This window comes from Bos mutus, chromosome 21 (assembly GCF_027580195.1).
Source record: "Bos mutus isolate GX-2022 chromosome 21, NWIPB_WYAK_1.1, whole genome shotgun sequence".
NCBI classification, from domain to species: domain Eukaryota; kingdom Metazoa; phylum Chordata; class Mammalia; order Artiodactyla; family Bovidae; genus Bos; species Bos mutus.
The window spans coordinates 66,042,384-66,057,697 of NC_091637.1; the positions used below are offsets into that span (position 1 = coordinate 66,042,384).

The 15,314-nt window shown below is 46.9% G+C and overlaps 1 non-coding gene and 1 pseudogene across 1 annotated transcript; one reads left to right on the forward strand and one right to left on the reverse strand.

Moving 5' to 3' along the window:
* The first annotated feature begins 5,407 nt into the window (after positions 1-5,407).
* Positions 5,408-5,481, forward strand: TRNAI-AAU (transfer RNA isoleucine (anticodon AAU)). The gene has a single exon. It is a non-coding gene; the product is annotated as a tRNA-Ile (tRNA).
* A 1,597-nt stretch (positions 5,482-7,078) lies between these two features.
* On the reverse strand, positions 7,079-8,313 carry LOC102268911 (translationally-controlled tumor protein-like; annotated as a pseudogene).
* Positions 8,314-15,314: the final 7,001 nt, after the last annotated feature.

Here is a 15,314-nt window from a genome sequence, read left to right on the forward strand (position 1 = left end):
GGGCAAACCTTGGGCATCCGAGGTGACTCAGTGATAAAGTGCCAAGTGACAGACACAGGTTTGATCCCCAGGTCAGGAAGATTCTCCTGGAGAAGGAAATGGCAACCCACCCCAGTATTCTTGTCTGGGGAAATCCCATGAATGGAGGAACCTGGTGGGCTACAGTTCGAGTCACACAGTTGGACACGACTTAGCAACTCAACAACAATAACGACAAGGGTAAACCTTAATCCGTGATAGGGAGGAATTGAACAGGCAGACTGACAGGTTGTAGAAGTCATATGGCCTGTTGTTGGGGATCCAGAGAGGGGAAGGTCCTTACCAAAGTCCCCCACGCACTGGTGGACCCCTGGGCTCTGACCCGGGTCTTCAGCTTCCAGCTCCCTGTGCTTCTACAGCTGTTGTGTCTAAAAGAGACCTTTATAAAAGCTCTCCAATGAATGCACGTACTCTCAAGAAGTACATTTTACAAGCCCTTGAATCAACCTATTTGTTGTAGCAAATTAGAAGCAACATCTGAAAAACCCTTCTGTTTGTCTATTTTTCTTTTGTATTGTCTAACAGCTTTGACATAGTACATATTGTACAATGAAGCATTTCACTTCTCTTTTTCCTTCCCTTCTTTTTTTTCCAGAATCGGCTGGCAAGAATTCAGCTTCAATGTTGAAAGTGCTTTGCTCTCTCTTTGTCTCTGTGCACCAGGGCCCCTAGTCAAAATGAAAAATGTAAAAAGGGGACTTCCCTGGTGGTCCAGTAGTTAAGACTCTACTGCAGGATCATGGGTTCAATCCCTGGTTGGGGAACTAAGATCCCACAAACCTCGCTGCATGGCCAAAACAGAAAAAAAAAAATGCCAGGACAAAAGGACATGTTTCCAGATTGAAAAGGCCATGAAATGCTCAGCACAGTGAATTTGACATTCATTTAACAAATAGTTAATTGAATGTGTGCTGTGCCTGGCACTGTTCTAGGAACGTGGGATCCATGAGTGTGAGGTCAGAGGGAGAGATAAGTGATGCTTCTGCAAGCCGGGGAGCATCCAGGAATGCCCGCAAACAGCCAGGAGTGTGGGAGCGGGCCTGGAACAGGTTCTTCCTCAGAACCTTCAGAGGGAACCAACCTTGAAGATACTGTGACCTTGGACTTGTGGCCTCCAAACTGTGAGCGAATAATTGTGTTGTGTTCATCACCCAGTTTGTGGGGTTTTATTATGGCACCTCTAGGAAACGAATGGACTTCCCTGGTGGCTCAGATGGCAAAGAATCTGCCTGCAGTGCAGGAGACCCCAGTTCAATCCCTGAGTCGGAGAAGGGAATGGCAACCCAGTCCAGTATTCTTGCCTGGAGAATCCCATGGACAGAGGAACCTGGCGGGCTACAGTCCAGGGGGTCACAAAGAGTCAGACACGACTGAGCAACTAATACACACACTGAGAGGAGACGAATACAGGGGTGCCTTTATTTTCATACCAAAGGCTGCAATTTATAAACAGAATGACAAGTTTTATAAGTTGATTTTAAAGCAAACAACTAAAATCTGAGATAGTTGCGTGCAACAAAGCACCCCTTGGATATTTAAAAACCCATGTAACTATACGGGTGTAATTCTGATCATGTATGTGTTTTCCTGGACTTCCCGGGTGGCTCAGATGGTAAAGCATCTGTCTACAATGTGAGAGACCTGGGTTCACTCAAAGATTGAAAATTAGGACTTGTTTGTCCTGGAAGCCCTGTAAAGTGGGGTGAGAAATGGCCGGAGAAGTTCAGAAGGGTTTGGAAAAGAGCGCTGTGCAAAAGCCCCAGCCTTCCGCCAGCGCCAGACTTCGAGGAGCCCAGGCACCCAAGTGCGCAGCTCCCTACGTCGGTCTAGGGTGCCCCCTGCCGGCTATATTTAGTCACTGCGTCTCCCGACCTTGAATCCTGAGTGGCCTTGGCCGGGAGTGCCTTGCTTGCTCAGGAAACGTGGCTGGAACAACCACGAAAGTGGGTGATGAGGCTGTGGCAAAAGAAAGTGGGGAAATGAGCAGGTTAGGTGGGGTCTTTCAAGCGGCTGTTACTCCGGCTGTGGGATTGCCAGATACAGTACAGGATGGCCAGCTGAAACCGAATTTCAGATCAACCACATACTGGTTTAGTATATGCACAAAGTCTCTTTTTCAGTCATGTCCGACTCTTTGCGACCCCATGCCAGGCTCCTCTGTCCATGGGATTCTCCAGGTTAGAATACTAGACTGGGCTGCCACGCCCTCCTCCAGGAGATCTTCCCTACCTAGGGATGGGACTTGCTTCTCTTATGTCCCCTGCATTGGCCAGGTGGGTTCTTTACCACACGGGCCACCTTTAGTATAAGTATGCCGCAGGTAGTGTGCAGGACAGACTTATGCTAAGGTATTTGCTAAATCTGGCAACCCTATCAGGGCTGGGCCAGAAAAGGACAGTTTGAACTTAGAGAAATAACTTTATCTGACTTTGTTTTAAAGTGTAAGATAATTTTGAAATTAGTTCGTTTATCCATCTTGTAACTGAAAACTCTTTGGGGCCTTCCCAGGACAGACCCCCTCCCCCATGTCCTCTGTGCTGGCTTCTCTCGGAAGCGCCTAGATAATAGTATCTGATGCACAGCGCCTGAGTTGTTTTACAGGTGCTAACAATCACCACCAAATGGAAGAAATTAACCTCCTGATGGCCATGAGCGCAAAGCCCCAGACTACTGGTGCTTAAGGATCGATAATGTTAACCCCATGACACCATCCCGGTACTGCTATCACCCAATCAGAGAACTGAGTATGAGCTCATCACATACCCCGTGATGCCCCCTCCCTCACCTGGCCTTTCAAAATGCTTTGCTGAAACCCACTGGAGAGTTGGGGTATTCCGAGCACCAGCTCTGCTGGACTCCTTGCTTGGCTCCCTACAATAGATGTCGCCCTTTCCTTCACCATGACCCGGGGGCAGTAGGTGGGCTTTACAGTGAACAAACGAGGGGACCCAAGTTTGGTTCAGTAACAGCCTGACTCCTGTTTATTAATCATGTATTATTCCAGACAGGGTGCTAGACTCTGGACATTCACCTGTAAGCAAAATGGGCAGGATGCCTGCCTACAACTCATCGTAGGCAGCTCACTCTACCCCCTTGGCTTACACCCATCTATCCTTGTCCTTCAGAACACAGTCAAGTGTCCCAGTCTCCAGGAACTTGTCCAATCAACCCTCCACTAGCACCACAGTTTAATACACTCATCATGGCACCTAAGCCTGTCTAAGCACTCTAAAACCTGTCTTTGCCAGACCTGTCTATGCCTTAAGTAAGGCATAGTTTTTCCTCCTCCCTCCTTTTGAAGGTGTCTGGAAATTGTCATCATTTTGCCCTCTTTTGTTAACTAGCACATGAATAAATCATGAAATAGCTGTGGAATGGAAATGTGACAGCCACTGCAAAGGCATAAGGTCTGTATAAAAAAAAAAAAAAAAAAAAAAAAACCAAAACAAAACAGGAGAAAAGTGCTGGGAAGACAAAACCCAAAGACGTCCATTCCTCCAGCCGTGTGTCCCCGGGGTCTCTTGGTCCCTGAGAGGCCCGAGCCGCCTGCGCTGATGAGGCACAGGTCTGAGCTCCGTGAAGACAAGATTAGGTCTGTTTTGCTCACAGACGAGTCCCAGGGCTTAGCGCACGGCCAGGCTGAATGAGCATGTTTTGACTGAGTGGGTGTTTGTCCACGCTTGGTTCTCCAGCCTTCCTGCTGGGGAAGTGAACAACTTCACATCTTTTCATGATATTTATTTTTTACTTCTATTTAATTGGAGGATGATTACAATATTGTGATGGTGTCTGCCATACATCAACATGAATCGGAAACCTCCCTCCCCATCCCACCCCTCTAGGTTGTCACAGAGCCGGGGCTTTGGGTTCCCTGTGCATCTTTTCATGACATTTATTTTACTTATATTTTGGCCGCACCTGGAGGCTTATGAGATCTTTCCTCCCCCACCAGGAATCGAACCTGATGCCTTGGCAATGACAGCTCAGAGTTTTAACCACTGGGGAATTCCCTACTTAACATCTTTTCAATTAAATCTGTTCAGTTAAGATTAACTAGGCTTGGCTTCTGTTGCTTGCAACAGGGAACCTTGATGAGACATCTCCCATGGGAGCAGTTTTTTTGGAGTGATCAGACCAGAGGCCTAGACTAGGAAAAGCTGGAGCTCCTTTTCTGCACTCCTGGAGCACCTGCGCATTAGCGCTGGCCGCGAGGGCCTCTCAGGGACCAAGAGACCCCGGGGACACACGGCTGGAGGAATGGACGTCTTTGGGTTTTGTCTTCCCAGCACTTTTCTCCTGTTTTGTTTTGGGTGTTTTTTTTTTTTTTTTTTTTTGCATACAGACCTTATGCCTTTGCAGTGGCTGTCACATTGCCCATTCCACAGCTATTTCATGATTTATTCATGTGCTAGTTAACAAAAGAGGGCAAAATGACGACAATTTCTAGACATTTCCAAAAGGAGGGAGGAGGAAAAACTATGCCTTACTTAAGAAACATTGAGGAACCACTTAAAATGACATTTTCAATCACTTAGAGATACACATATAATAGAATATTAAGTACAAAAAGCAACATAAAAATTATTTTCTTTTTCACAAGGTTGCATATATTTAATACACCGCCCAATGAAAAAAGATTGGCAGGAAGGATGCCGAGACCCCAGTAGCCATTGTTTCTCGGGGCGGTGGGGAATTCGGAGGTTCTTTGGTCCTTTATCTGGTTTTCTGCATTTTCCAAACTGCATTTAGCAGTGCCCAATGCTCTTGATTGGAGAAGGCAATCACTCCAGTACTCTTGCCTGGAAAATCCCATGGATGGAGGAGCCTGGTAGGCTGCAGTCCATGGGGTCGCTAAGAGTCGGACACGACTGAGCGACTTCACTTTCACTTCTCACTTTCATGCATTGGAGAAGGAAATGGCAACTCACTCCAGTGTTCTTGCCTGGAGAATCCCAGGGACGGGGGAGCCTGGTGGGCTGCCGTCTATGGGGTCGCACAGAGTCGAACGCGACTGAAGTGACTTAGCCATGCCCTTGATACACGAAGTTTCCACGCTGTGAGATTCGCGGTGATGAATAAAAATAGCACCGAGTTGGAGAATCCTACTCCCCAGTTAAGTTTCAGGGGCAGCTTGCATTTGTCCAGTGAAAGCCTCCAATTCGCTCTAAGAAGTCTCCTCCCCTCTCCTTAAAGGCCTCAGTTGTTTTATCTGGCCCATGGGGGTGACTACGAGGACGGCTGCAGCCCGGGCCGGCGGGCGCCGGCTGGAAGTCGGCGCGGCGGACTCCGCCGGGAGGCGCTTGGTCGGCTCCATGCGGCGCAGGCGTGGATATCTGGTAAGTGAGCCGGCGGGGTTTTGTGCTCAGGTGGCCGGTTAGCTCAGTTGGTTAGAGCGTGGTGCTAATAACGCCAAGGTCGCGGGTTCGATCCCCGTACGGGCCACAGGAGCAAGACATTTTTTTTCTTTTATTTTTCCAGCTAATGGGTTTGTTTCACAACTGTCTTGAAAAATAGGCTTTTTGAGTGCCGTGGGGCCGCGTGCAAACAGAAGGAATCGCGGAGTCACTCTCGACTTGGGTCGGAAGTCGGGGCAGAGTGCAGAGGCGGGGCGGGGTACCCCAGTCCCCGCGCGCTGGGGGCATGCTGCCCCTTTCGGGCCTATTTTAGGATACTCTCCAATGTCACTGCGGGTTGCTCCCCAATGCAGAGCTTCTGAGAGCCCTCGGGGTACCTCGGTTTTCAGTAGTCTCTTAGAGTTGAAAATCCAGCCTTGGAGTTCATTCATTCCACACGTTTTTTGTTTTTTGTTTTTTTAATTGTTGTTGTTGTTGCGGTTCTTTTTTTTTTTTTTTTTTTACGGAACGCTTCACGAATTTGCGTGTCATCTTTGCTTAGGGGCGCTATCTCTATATCCTTCAGATTTTACTGTACGTGCTGCCAAAGCGAAGGCCATTCCACGCGTGTTTATGGAGCGCCTACTGCACGCGTCCTAGTCCAGCTGGGGAACCCGGAAGGAGACACGCATCCCGGCACGCGTGGAGACAAGGACCGGCCAGATGGCTGCCCAGTCTGTAGTGAGGGTTAGAAAGCAAATAGGGTAGCTTTCAGGACCTGAGAAAAGCCCTTTCGGGCCTAACTAACCGGTGTTCCAAGCCTGGCCACCATGCTTGTCGTTGAACAGGTCTCCGTAATCATGAGATCTGTTTAGTTTAGTTTCAGTGCATTTCAGTTTTAGACATTAAAGATGCTTGCTGCTTGGACGAAAAGCTGTGACAAACCTAGACAGCATATTAAAAAGCAGAGACATCACTTTGCCGACAAAGGTCTGTCTAGTCAAGTCTATGGTTTATCCAGTAATCATACGGGGATGTGTGAGTTGGACTTTATAGAAGGCTGAGCACCAAAGAATCAATGCTTTTGAATTGTGGTGTTAGGGAAGACTCTTGAGACTCCCTTGGACAGCAAGATCAAACCAGTCAATCCTAAAGGAAATCAACCCTGAATATTCACTGGAAGGACTGATGCTGAAGCTGAAGCTCTAATACTTTGGCCTCCGGATACGAAGAGGTGACTCACTGGAAAAGACCCTGATGCTGGGAAAGACTGAGGGCGAGAGGAGAAGGGAGCACAGAAGATGAAATGGTTGGAGGGTATCAATGGACGTGAGCCTGAGCAGACTCCGGAAGATGGTGCAGGACAGGAAAGTCTGTCATGCTGCAGTTCATGGGGTCGCAAAGAGCTGGGCACGGTTCAGTGACTGAACAACAACAATTTTTAGACAACCTACATGACATGTGTTTTTCCCCCTCAAAAACCATACCTCCACTCCACAGGGAAGGGAGGAGAGGGTGAGACAAATGGAGACAGTAGCACTGAAACGTATGTATTGCCATAGGTAGAACAGAGAGCCAGTGGGAATTTGCCTAAGGAGGGAGGGAGCTGAACCCAGTGCTCTGCGACAGCCTAGAGGAGTGGGATATGGTGCGAGGTGGGAGGGAGCTTCAAGAGGGAGGGGCCACACGTATCCCTGTGACTGATTCATGTTGATGTATGACAGAAACCAACACAACACTGTAAAGCAGTTTTCCTCCAATTAAATAAAATTTTTTAAATTAAAAAAAAAAAAAAAAACACAACAACAACTCTGAGCCACCAGGGAAGCTCTAAATCAATGAGAAAATAAATGAAAAGCTCAGGATGACATCAGTCCCAGTTGTCTAAGTCCTGGTGTTGTGTGGATGAAAAGCAGCAGGCAGCCAGTTATGAGGATAGTTGGTTCAAAGTCACAGCCAAGTTTGTTCACATTTTTCCATTTCTAAACCATCCTTAAAGAAAATCACGTATGGATCACACCGTCCTCACAGCAGTCCAGCAGAGCAACCATGCCATCTGAATCCATGTTTACACTAATAAAGAACCAATCGTTTCTGAAACTAGTAAGGATGTGCTTGGTCTGTTCCGCAGCCCCTGTCATAAAAGGTTTTAGTCTTTCTGGTCTCTTCTTCAAGTGTCCCTTTGATTGACCTCGTGTAATCTTCCATGCATTTCTTGTGAAACCGTGCAACCCACACTGGGACTTGAGCTCAAGGTCTTTTAACTGAGATCACACACCTGGTCTCAGGACTTCATGAAGCTCAGGTTCTTGATGTCTCATCGCAGAAAGAATTCTGTGAGAGACAAAGCGATAGGTAAGAAGTGGATTTATTTAGAGAGAAACACTCCACAGACGGAGCGTGGGCCATCTCGGAAGGCAAGAGCGGCTCCAGGGTGTGGGGTTGTCACTTTTTATTGGGGCGGGTAATTTCATATGCTAATGAGTGCCTGTGAGTATGTCACTTAGCTCGCTGATACGTTACAATGAGCATATACTGAGGCTCAAGGTCTAGTGGAAGTCTCATCACCATCTTGCACCCCGTTGGCTGTAACCACTTATGTTGCATCCTATGGCTCTGCCATTCTTTTCAAGGTTGTGCCCCACCCCCTTCCTCTCCTGTTTCACTTGTAGGCTTCTTTTGTGAAGTGGATTTCCTGCACGTGATGGCTCATGACAATATCAGTGTCAGTGATTGCTATGCTTTCAGCACCTTCATCCTTGGGGTCTTCAGCAGAGAAATTTCCACCGATGAGCGAGTGAGTCATCGGTGTTACCCTCTGTCCTGCTGGCCATATTCGCTTTCACCTCCAGACACAATCTGTCCACCACAGTGCGTCTGCAACGTCCCGGATGTGGTAGATGGCAGAGAACATCTCATCATGGCTGATGAGGGCCTCGTAGATGATCGTGATGGTGACTGGAGGGAGACCACAGCGGCGCTAGCTTAGTAGGAAGCTGGAGCTCAGAGCAAACACGGTGCGGCCTAAAGTGGGGGTGAGCAGGCGGAAGAGCTCAGTAATAACAACCTGAAGGGCACAGAGAACAAACTGTTATCTGGCAAGAGAAGTGACAGTACCAAAGATAATAAACCTGTTGTAAAGACTCCCAGTTCTGTTTCAAAGGTAAAGATTAGCCTGAAGCGCTTTCTTGAGCTATTTTGCAGAATTTAAACTCCCTCCACCAGATCTACTGGAACCTAAAGGTTCGTGATGTTGATGTTTTCTGACCCTCCTGATTTCAATCAGCATCTTTGCCCCACTGCTATGCTGAATTCTCCTCTGCTCAATCCCCTTCATGAATATGTATATACCACCCAAGCCCCTTCCCCAGTTTTGCTGTTTGAATTGACACCACTTTAGGAAAGACCCCTGGTGTTCTCCTTACTTCCTGCAAGGAATGCACCCTTCCTTCAGTTTTTGACTTGGCTGCCTTTTGGGTCCACACTCACCTAGAGGTGAACCCAGCTTTTGGGTAACAGAAGCATCTGGAAATCTTTTGCTACATTTTGTTTTTTGTTTTTCAGAGAGATCTTAGACCTCACATTTTTGTTAACTTTTTATTTTGTATTGGGATATAGCCAATTAACAATATTGCTATAGTTTCAGATGAACAGTGAAGCGACTCAGCCATTCATATCCGTATATCCATTCTCCCCGCCACTCCCCTCCCAGCCAGGCTGCCGCCTAGTACTGACTGGAGTTCCATGTGCTACAGAGTAGGTGCTTGTTGGTTATCCATTTTAAACAGAGCAGCGTGTACATGTCCATTCCAAACTCCCTAACTATGCTTTCCTTGGCAACAAATTCATTTTCTAAGTCTGTGAGTCTCTTCTGAGTTCATGTGTATCATTTCTTTATAAACTCCACATACAAGAGGTGTCATATGATATTTCTCCTCGTCTGTCTGACTTCACGCAGTATGACACTCTAGGTCCGTCCATGTTGCTGCAAAGGGCATTATTTCATTCTTTTTAAAGGCTGAGTAATACCCCATTGTATATATGTACCACATTTTCCGTACGCACTCCTGTGTTAATGAACATTTAGGTTGCTTCCATGTCTCGGCTATTGTAAAAAGTGCTGCAATGAACATTGGGGTGCATGTATCTTTCCAGACCATGTTTTTTTCTAGATATATGCGCAGGAGTGGGGTTGTAGGGTCATATGATCCCTCTGGGCTTCCCAGGTGGCTCAGTGGGTAAAAAACCTGACTGTGATGCAGGAGATACGGGTTTGATTCCTGGGTCGGGAAGATCCCCTGGAGGAGGGCACCGCAACCCACTCCAGCATCCTTGCCTGGAGAATCCCATGGACAGAGCAGCCTGGCGGGCTACAGTCCAAAGGTTGCAGAGTCGGCCAAGACTGAGCAACTGAGCACAGCACATGGGAGGTCTATTTTTAGGGTTTTTTTCAGTTTACCATCTGGTGGCTCAGTGGTAAAAGGGACCCCTGTCAATGCAGTATTCTTGCCTGGGAAACTCCATGGACAGGGAAGCCTGGCAGGCTAGAGTCCATGCGGTCGCAAGAGAGACACGACTTATCGACTAAAAAACAATACTGTGCTCCATAGTGGCTGTACCAATTTACATTCCTCCCCACAGTGTGGGAGAATCCCCTTCTCTCCATACCCTCTCCAGCATTTATTGTTTGTGGACTTTTTGATGATAGCCATTCTGGCCAGTTAGACTTCACATTTCTTCCTCTCAGTTCTGCAGTATGTAGCGAGAGGGCAGCTGGATGAATTTCTCACTCATAGACCAAGTCAGGCATTTTTAGATTTTTTAAAAATATTTATTATTTGCCTGCCCTGGGTCTCAGTTGCGGCACCAGAATCTCCCATCTTCGTCGCTGCAGCAGGATCTTTAGTTGTGGCACGTGAAGCCTTGGATGCAGCACATGGGATCTAACTCCCCCACCAGAGATTGAACTGGGCCCCCTGCGTTAGGAGTACGAGTCTTAGCCACTGGACTGCCAGGGAAGTTCCCAGGAGTTCTTCGTTTAGCAAAGGCTTTTAAGGGTGGATGCCATCTTACGTCAAGGTCCAATCACGTTTGAAAAAATCTCAAATGAGAACATCTGCTAGACCGTTCATTCATTCTTTTCTCAAATATGCCTCAAGCTCTGATTGAAATAAATGACAGCTCAAGTCCCCAGACTACAGGCTTAACACCTTTGGCGAGTGCTCCGTGTGTACTAAAAGTGTGATGGAGGGCTTTCCTCGGGGCTCAGTGGTAAAGAATCCGCCTGCCAATGCAGACGCATGGGTTCAGTTTCTGATCTGGGAAGATTCCACATGCCATTGGGCAACTAAGCCCGTGCATCACAACTGCTGAGCGTGTGCTCTACAGCCTGGGAACCGAAGCCCTTGTGCGACAAGAGAAGCCGTCGCAATGAGAAGCCTGCATACTGCAACCAAAGAGTAGCCCCCCGCCCCGCTCTCTGAAACTAGAGAAAGCCTGCCTGCATCAGTGAAGATGCAGCACAGCCAAAAATAAAATAAAGTTATTTTTTAAAAAAAGTGTGACGGGACCGTTATTATTACGAACAGTTAGGAAAACCTGGGGCTCCTGGCCCTAGAATAGGCACCTGCACTGAGATTGCATTTCACACTGAAATCAAGCAGGACCCTGTGGGCTCCTAGGCATGGAAGCCTTTATTATTTTATTGTATTTATTCATTTATTTTATTTTTGGCTGTGTTGGGTCTACGTTGCTGCGCAGGCGTTTCTCTCAGAGTGGAGTGCTACTCTCAGAGTTTCTCAGAGTGGAGGCTACTCTGTGGGTGCGGGCTTCCCTCTGCGGTGCCTTCTCTTATTGCGGAGCTCAGGCTCTAGGGCACGCGGGCTTCGGTAGTCGTGGCTCCCGGGCTCTAGAGCACAGGCTCAGTAGTTGGGGTGCACGGGCTTAGTTGCTCCACAGAATGTGGGATCTTCCCGGATCAGTGACCGAACCCATATCTCCTGCATTGCCGGGTGATTCTTTGCCACTGAGCCACCAGGGAAGACCCCGGAAGCATTTCTGTCCCCCATCTCTTGTTTGTAGGGGAGACTCCAGCCTCCATGACCTTCCCTGAGTCCCAAGGGCAGATTCCAAGAGTTGCTAATCGAGGGAGGAACAGCTAAGAAAGGGCCTGAGGCAAGACTGAAGGGCCCAGAGAAGCTCACCATGATTAGACCACTCCTGGAGTACGGGCCCTGTACACGCTCTAGTCTTGTCAGCAACCCCGCCCTGGGGCTTTAGCTATAAAACTCCTCATCAAGTCCTCCCAGGGGAGGACACACTATTTTGAGAGATACAAGGCCGCTGTGGCCCCTTTGCCTGGCAACGCGACAGAGCTATTCATTTCTATTTCACCCAAAACTCTGTCTCCGAGATGTGGTTGAGCACCCGTGTAGAGAGGCTGAGCTTTCGGCGTCAACACCTGGGGTGTGTACAACAGGCACCTTGTTAGATGCAGAGGCCTCGCCTAAGTTGCTGCCCTCTGAGCCCATAACTTTCCCTAAACAAGGACTTGAAAGGGTCCAGAATTCACCTCTATGGCATAAAAATTATTTTGAACAGAGGCCATTTTAGCTCCTGAAAAGTCTTTTCTGCCTAAAGTAGAGCCTTCCGGAAGAATTCGGTTGTCGTAAATCCTCTTTCCTGGGAACAACCAGGCAAGGCTGACTTTCATCCTTGGACAGGAGAAGCCGCCATCACCCCTACGCAGGCATTGTCAGGAAACTATCCTACCTCCCCTCTACTCTAGGGAAGGGCCTATTTATCTTTCCCAAGTTGTTTGTTTTCCCATAAGTGCCCTCTCCCACCATCCCTTTCCCTGTTAAGATAATGTATAAGCCCAACATTTTTCTGTGAATTCCATTGGTACATTACTAAAAATACATTATATTAAAATTTGCCTGTTCTTTTTTGTATGTTTATGTGTGTGTTTTGGCCATGCAGCATGGTTTACTGATTAGAGATTGAATCCAGAACTCCACAGTGAAAACACCAGATCCTAGCCACTAGGCCACCAGGGAACTCCCTAATATTTGTCTTTTCTCTGTTAATCTGTCTTTTGTCAGCTTAATTCACAAGACCCCAGAGACAGAACATAAGAGGATAGAGGAAAAGTTTTTCCTCCCTGACAGGCTCAAAAAAGATATATGGGATAGTGTTCTAGATGAGGGGCCAGTCCTTTCTTAGATGTCAGAGAGGACCTGTCTGGCATTTGAGGATGAAAGGATGAGAAAGTCTTTCATTTGAAAGGTTTTTTTTTGTTTTTTTTTTTTAATGAAAGAAGAAAAGGATTAAGAAATTGGAACAAATTCCACAAATCTGATCTCTTTTCTGGCCAATCCTTAGTGAGGCTACTAATGAATTAAGTCAGACACTGCAGGGAGCACAGTGCAAGGTAATTGACTATGATGATGAGATGATGCTGCTGATGATGGTGAATGATGATCGTGGTGGTCCAGTGGAGAGAAAAAGTATCAGAAAGATTACTGGAAACTTCTCTGGTATAAATAAGCCTGGCCCCCAGCTTCCCCAACCATGAGCATCATGGATTCACCATATTACGCTGCAAATGCTAGTTTCCTCCCTTCCAGCCTAGACTGTACGTAGAGGGCAGCGATGATGACTCACCCAACAAGCGCTTAGTTAGTATTTGTTGACCGATGGCCCTACGGCCGCCTTAGTGCTTGTGGCTATAAGACACTGGGAACCGGGAGCAGCGAGGAGGGGAGATTGGGAAAGGAAGAAGAGGGTGTGGCAGAGCTGCGACTGAAGTGTGAAGAGGGGTGGGAGGTTCCTCTGCTCATTCATTCATTCATTCATTCATGTTCATGCATCTATCATTCACTCCCTGAGCATGAACCAACGGGCACTGATGAGTGAAATGATACCCTTGAGGTGCGCCCCCTTTGGGTGAGCGGGCAGGAGGAGTGGGCCGACAGGGAAACAGTTTCGGGGTTGGGGACCACACTTGATAAAAATGCACACTTTGAAACCCTCACAGTCCAGTTCAGTCACTCAGTCGTGTCCAACTCTTTTTGACTCCGTGGACTGCAGCACACCAGGCTTCCCTGTCCATCACCAACTCCCAGACCTTGCTCAAACTCATGTGCATTGAATCGGTGATGCCATCAAACCATCTCATCCTCTGTCATCCCCTTTTCCTCCTGCCTTCAATCTTTCCCAGCATCAGGGTCTTTTCCAGTGAGTCAGTTCTTCACATTGGGTGGCCAAAGTATTGGAGTTTCAGCTTCAGCAGCAGTCCTTCCAATGAATATTCTGGACTGGTTTCCTTTAGGATGGACTGGTTGGATCTCCTTGCAGTTCAAGGGACTCTCAAGAGTCTTCTCCAACACCACAGTTCAAGAGCATCAATTCTTCAGCGCTCAGCTGTCTTTACAGTCCAACTCTCACATCCATACATGACTACTGGAAAAACCATAGCTTTGACTAGATGGACCTTTGTTGGCAAAATAACATCTCTGCTTTTTAATATGCTGTCTGGGTTGGTCATAGCTTTTCTTCCAAGGAGCAAGTAAGTGTCTTTTACTTTCATGGCTGCAGTCACCATCTGCAGTGATTTTGGAGCCCAAAAAAATAAAGTCTGTCACTGTTTCCCCCTCTATTTGCCATGATGTGATGAGACCAGATGCCATGATCTTAATTTTCTAGATGTTGAGTTTTAAGCCAACTTTTTCACTCTCCTCTTTCACTCTCCCTGAAAGTTTGCATCAAGAGGCTTTTTAGTTCCTCTTCACTTTCTGCCATAAGGGTGGTGTCATCTGTGTATCTGAGGTTATTGGTATCTTGATTCCAGCTTGTGCTTCCTCCAACCCAGCGTTTCTCATGATGTACTCTGCATATAAGTTAAATAAGCAGGGTGACAATATACAGCCTTGACATACTCCTTTCCCTATTTGGAACCAGTCTGTTGTTTCATGTCTGGTTCTAACAGTTGCTTCTTGACCTGCATACAGATTTCTCGGGAGGCAGGTAAGGTGGTCTGGTATTCCCATCTCTTGAACAAATTTTTCAGTTTGTTGTGATCCACACAGTCAAAGGCTTTGGTGTAGTCAATAAAACAGAAATAGATGTTTTTCTGGAACTTTCTTGCTTTTCCCATGATCCAGTGGATGTTGGCAATTTGATCTCTGGTCCTCTGCCTTTTGTAAATCCAGTTTGAACATCTGGAAGTTCATGGTTCATGTACTGTTGAAGCCTGGCTTGGAGAATTTTGACATTACTTTGCTAGCATGTGAGATGAGTGCAGTTGTGCAGTAGTTTGAGCATTCTTTGGCATTGCCCTTCTTTGGGATTGGAATGAAAACAGACCTTTTCCAGTCCTGTGGCCACTGCTGAGTTTTCCAAATTTGCTAGCATATTGAGTGCAGCACTTTCACAGCATCATCTTTTAGGATTTGAAATAGTTCAGCTGGAATTCCATCACTTCCACTAGCTTTGCTTGTAGTGATGCTTCCTAAGGCCCACTTGACTTTGCATTCCAGGATGTCTGGTTCTAGGTGAGTGATCACACCATTGTGGTTATCTGGGTCATGAAGATCTTTTTTGTATAGGTCTTCTGTGTATTCTTGCCACCTCTTTTTAATATATTCTGCTTCTGTTAGGTCCATACCATTTCTGTCCTTTATTGTGCCTATCTTTGCATGAAATGTTCCCTTGATATCTCTAATTTTCTTGAAGAGATCTCTAGTCTTTCTCATTCTATCGTTTTCCTCTATTTCTTTGCATTGATCACTGAGGAAGACTTGCTTATCTCTCTTTTCTATTCTTTGGAACTCTGCATTCACATTGGTATATCTCTCCTTTTCTCCTTTGCCTTTAGCTTCTCTTCTTTTCTAAGCTATTTGTAAGGCCTCCTCAACCATTTTGCCTTTTTGCATTTCTTTT